The sequence below is a fragment of the Dipteris shenzhenensis genome, chromosome 5 (genome assembly GCF_047967505.1).
Source record: "Dipteris shenzhenensis isolate YYH24624 ecotype China chromosome 5, Dip_SZ_1.0, whole genome shotgun sequence".
Taxonomy (NCBI): Eukaryota; Viridiplantae; Streptophyta; class Polypodiopsida; order Gleicheniales; family Dipteridaceae; genus Dipteris; species Dipteris shenzhenensis.
In genome coordinates, this window is record NC_141600.1 from 34196181 (window position 1) to 34201426 (window position 5246).

Sequence of the window (5246 nt, forward strand, 5' to 3'; positions counted from 1 at the left end):
TTACTGCTTGGAGGCTCCTCATCGTAAACAATTCCTTGTCATTCTGGGCTGAGGTGCTAATCATGTAGGTGTGCTTGATATGCAAAATAAAATGTGGACCTAATGTTTCTTTCTCTCGTATAAGCTTACATCTTTCTTGACTTGCTCGTCATGTATTCAACACTAGCTTCACTTTCACAAGTTGGTCCATCCTATGGAAGAAAAGGACTTGCCGAATGTTTTGTGTTGTTAAAATGCTAACATGTTTTCTTTTGATGTTTCTTTTCTATTTAGCTTTATATCATTACTTCTTGGATGCGTTACTTCACATATGCAAAGGCGCTTCTCACATGTTTCCTTGTCGTTTTCACAACACTCATTTGTTTCTAGGCTAAGCTCAAATGTTCTCTTTCCAGTTGTGTCTCTGAGTACATGCAAGTTTGCACAGGTACCTGGATACAATTCAATGGACTAAATTCACATTGCATACCTATAGGATGAGTACATCTGCTTTCTTTTTCATACTCATCTATATTTATGAGTATATGCAAGGTCTTGCTAGATGAGCAGTATGTTCCTTCTTTGTCGATTAACTTATTGATGACTTATGGTATGTATTTACTTATTGGTTCACCTTACATCTTAAAGCAAGGCATACTTTTATTTCACCCTTTTATTCCTCCCTTTATGTGGTGAGGTATACTTATATGTCTTTCACAATGAACACATATGGCTGACTTATTGAGTACTCATTTGGCCATGGCACCTATGGATTACTTATTAAGTACTCGTTTAGACGTGGCAAGTATCAACGTCTTTCAGGTGACAATATTCATGAACACATATGGCTAACTACTTGATTACTTGTCTAAATGTGGCATATGGCTAATTACTTGAGTACTTGTTTAGACATGGCACATGGATTATTACTGAGTCCTCATTTGGATTGATGTGACACATATTTATCTAACTTTAACCATGAATACATATGGATTACTTATTGAGTACTAGTTTTGATGTGGTCATATTGCGTACTCGTTTGGATACGTCAAGGTTCAATGTCTTTCAGATGAACACATATGGATTACTTATTAAGTACTCACTTGGACATGGCCTCAGCGGGTGGGGGCCTGTAATGCGTTAGTGTACCACGTGCATTCAAAAGGAGGGGTTATTTAATTGTTTGCACTTATAGATTTACAAATAGAGGATGGGTTAGAATATGTAGCCCTGTCAAACTAACATAAGGGGTCTATTTATTCCAAAAGCTTTAGAAGTAAGCTTTATCGAGGCTAAAAACAAGCACTTCAATGTAAATGTTCATGAGCATAGCCAAACACAACTTTATGCATTCTAGCAGAATGATCCACCTCATAACAAATACAATCTTCATGGACACCAGCATATGGGAGAGAAATCCCAACAATTCTACCATTACTACTGACAGTACATGTCTACAAGTTTTTTGGTGCACTTTGCCATAACTATATTGCTGGCCAAAAATCGAGCTTTGTTAAGGTACTCCTTCAGTTCAAAATCACATGGGTGAATCCAGGATCTTGGGTTCCATTTTGTTTCTTAATTTAGTATCTTTTTCCATTAATAAAAAAGTCCATGCCATGGTTCTTATGTTGGGACCGCTTTTAGAGCTAAGGGCGGACTTACATATGTTGGATAAATAGTTAAGAATACTATTGCGAGTACATAGGTATACCTAGTACTAAGTAGTAGGTGTTCAACCGCCTGTACTCTTTGAGTACTCCTCAATTTTTGAGTGGAGTTTGTCCCACAGACAGCATACATAGGTCGAGTCACTCAGATGTATAGCTAAGCAATTGGTAGATCACGAGGGGCTTCCTCTTGTTGCTCCCTTACTTTTTTCTCTCTCCTAGAGCGACATCATGATGTATTTATTTGTTCTCATCAGACATCAACTTTGGGTATGGGTGGCTGCACCCCTCAGCTTTTGTCATATTTTGTTTTTTTCTAGTCTCATAGACCCTTCGCTCTTTTGTAGACGTTAATTAACTTTCTTTCTTTCTTTCTCGTACTGACCCCCCTTTGATTTTGCATTATGGTGAGCTGAGAGCTTGGAACATGATAAGTGGACATCCTCCTATCCACATTAACCCTTAATTTAGACTCTCCCACATGGCTTGAGATGTGGTAAAAGACAAGGGGAAAGAGAGACCAAAAAAGCAAGACACCAAAAAGGGAGAGAGTATGGATATTGCTAGTACGAATGACCAATTCAATGTGGTTAAGCTCCCATATACCGATGATCCCCATTCACCTCACAACTATAAAACCTCGTGAGAGTCAATAAGTTGAGAAACACTTTCTCTACCATGTCTTGGGCCAATAGTAAACAAAAAGGCTTTATTGACTCTTCGTCCCAATTGAGTGCAAAACGACTCCTCTGCACTAAAGGCATACTCTAGTATTTGATCCAAAAGAACGTGTAGATAAGCCCATTGTTGCGCTCCTAAATCCAAGCATTTGTAGGCCGCTCGTGATGTGCCCTCTATAGGACTTCTGACTATTGTTGGAGGCCAATTTCCCATGTAAGAATCTCATGTCTACCTCCATTGAATTGGGTGAAGGGAGTGCTATGGTAAGCCCAGTTCACATGATGCTTGAATGCAGACAAATATCCTGAGTTCTTGGACCCTCACGCTCCAAGCTTCTCTCCTTTCCCGCCCACGCCAGAGTCTCTCCATCTCATCAGGATTAAGCTAAACCATTATTATTTGCCTACCGGCCAGATCGGACCAGCCACCTGCAATGCCTCTCTCGCAGAGAAGGGAGAATATTTCGTAGAATTGTTCCTGATACTTCGTGTATTTTGTAGGAGTTGAAGCAAGTTGCTGACGAGCTCCGCAGCACGGACGTTATCTTCAAGGTGTCCAAGATGGGAGGTCATCTTGGATCTAGTCTCGGAGTTGTGGAACTAATGGTAGCCTTGCATTACGTCTTCAATACACCCGAGGACAAATCCTGTGGGACGTTGGACCGCTCAGAACCACCATGCGCTTCACCGAGTCTGTGAGTCCCAGCTTTGGATAAGCCGAGTCGTGGGCTTTTCTTTAAGGTCTATTTGCCTGTGATTTGTGTCAACAATCGGCTTTTCTTGGAGGTCCGTTTGCCTGTAATATGTGTCAATGATTTGTGGGCTTTGCTTGGAGGTCCGTTTGCCTGTACGGGCTTTTTGATTTCATTCAAACAAAAGCTGTGCAAGGTAGCTTATATTATTTATGCTTAGATAGGGCCGAGGCTATGCCCAGATCAAAACAATACATGAAACGATTTAACAAAGATGGATGACGCAACCGAGATGATATCCTCAGAGCACCCGATGTCCACCGTTGGTCTTACCACCGCAACAAAGATGCTGTGTTACTATCGAAAGTAATCAATTATTATGGACCTGCCCAAATATCGAGATTCTTTGCACTATCTCCTCATAAGTTTCCCAGGTCTCATTCGTCTCTCTTTCCGAACCTTGTTTACTGCTTTGATGTAGATCTTCTGCCAGGGTCTACTGTGGACGTTCATTGTTTGAAATCTATAAACAATGCTAGTTTATTTCCTTTGGACGGCTGCTATCGTTCGCATTGCAATCGAAGTTCCTACCCTCTCACCAACATCTACTCTGCGACAATCAGGGAACATGATGGTTGTCCTCCCTCAGAGTCGTTAAAAGTTTTTATTGCGTTAGAAACATTACGGGACATTTGATGTTTTGCTACTGTCTACAGGGATTCTCTATTTCTACATGAAGAGCATTGAAAGAGCTCATACGCCCAAAGATATGTGGGAAAGCCACCATTCGTGCCCACTGAGTGCCTTCTTGCTGACAGCTCCAAGTTCGAGCCCACCTACAACTCGAGCAACGCCTTCCTGCTCAAGTTGAATACGAGGTAGCAAAACCCATTTTAGAAAGGTCTGTGTTCTTTGAATGCAGCGCAAAGGTGGCTATGTTATATCTTATTCAGTTATCGTTACCTGGAGCCAGATGCTTTGGAAGTGGATTTGCATGTTTAGTAGAGTATCTTGCTCTCTAGATAAGTAAAATTGTCTAAATTCATCCGTCAAGTCTTGAAAGACACAATTACAAGTAATGCATTGCTTCTCGACTTTCTATGCATGGTTGAATTAGATCATCCCTCAAGGGGTGTTCTCAGCATGGGCCAAGGCGATTTTTTGCATATGGTTCATTTTTTAAGAGAGAGAGAGAGAGAGAGAGAGAGAGAGAGAGATGCTGAGATTCACTCTCGTACCTCAGAAGAAGTGTTTAAGGGCAGAGCCACTAATGTGAAAAAAAATGTTGCAAGATAGAAGAGAGAGAGACGGGGGGGCAAGATAGAAGAGAGAGAGGGAGAGGGTGCTACGCTACTGAAACAGACTAACCAACCTCAATTCTATGGTTTCGAACCCCGGTGTGTAGATGCTGCCACCAATTTTGATATGGATGAAGGCAGATTCACTGCTATGCTAGGGCCCATACTAGAGCTACGGGAGGGCTAGAACAAGGTTGCATGCCGATTGACTGAATGCTGAGATTAGGGGCAATCCCCCCCCCTATATAGGGGCTTGTAGGACCAACCCAATCAACTAGTGTTGCTTTTATACTTCATGAATCACTAGTTGTGTCTCTCTAGAACCATCCAAGATGGTTCTACTCTTGTCAAGCATACTATGCTCTGAGTTATTATCCACAATTTACTGAATGAGAGCTGTATCCATATCATGTGCAGTTCTTGCTCCTCCTCAAAATCTCCAAATTTCCATGCACATATCATTGCACACCATTCTCAAATTGCTCCCTATATTGACAAAATTATGTCCTTGGTATTCTATCATCCTATAACATGCTCTACAACACACCTCTCGACCATTCACCCTAAAGTTTGTAGGTAGCTTCTCATGTCTGCAAGAGGTACCATGGAGGTAAAAACACAAACCCCCCCCCCCATGGTTAACTCTCTTGCAAGTACAATATGTCTACAGGAGGCACCATGGAGGCTAAAACATATCACATGGCCTACATCCTATGGTGACCACAGGTGATGTACAAAGAAAAACAAAAAGACAACTTTTATTACATTTATTTGGGAGGACTATCTAGGCAAAGAACATTGACAGAATATTTAGGGGTAGAAAAACATGTGGAGCTATATTAAAAAGCCCAATCATGATCAAAATCAACCAGATGTTGGCTTTCTTGTGCTTGGCATTATCATGACCTTCTTGGGATTAAAAAACTT

General features: G+C 41.2%; 1 long non-coding RNA gene across 1 annotated transcript; it reads left to right on the top strand.

Annotated features, from left to right (window-relative positions):
- Positions 1–2789: 2789 nt before the first annotated feature.
- Positions 2790–3912, top strand: LOC147901924 (uncharacterized). The gene is made up of 3 exons (XR_015541048.1): positions 2790–3024; positions 3246–3455; positions 3738–3912. It is a non-coding gene; the product is annotated as an uncharacterized LOC147901924 (long non-coding RNA).
- Positions 3913–5246: the final 1334 nt, after the last annotated feature.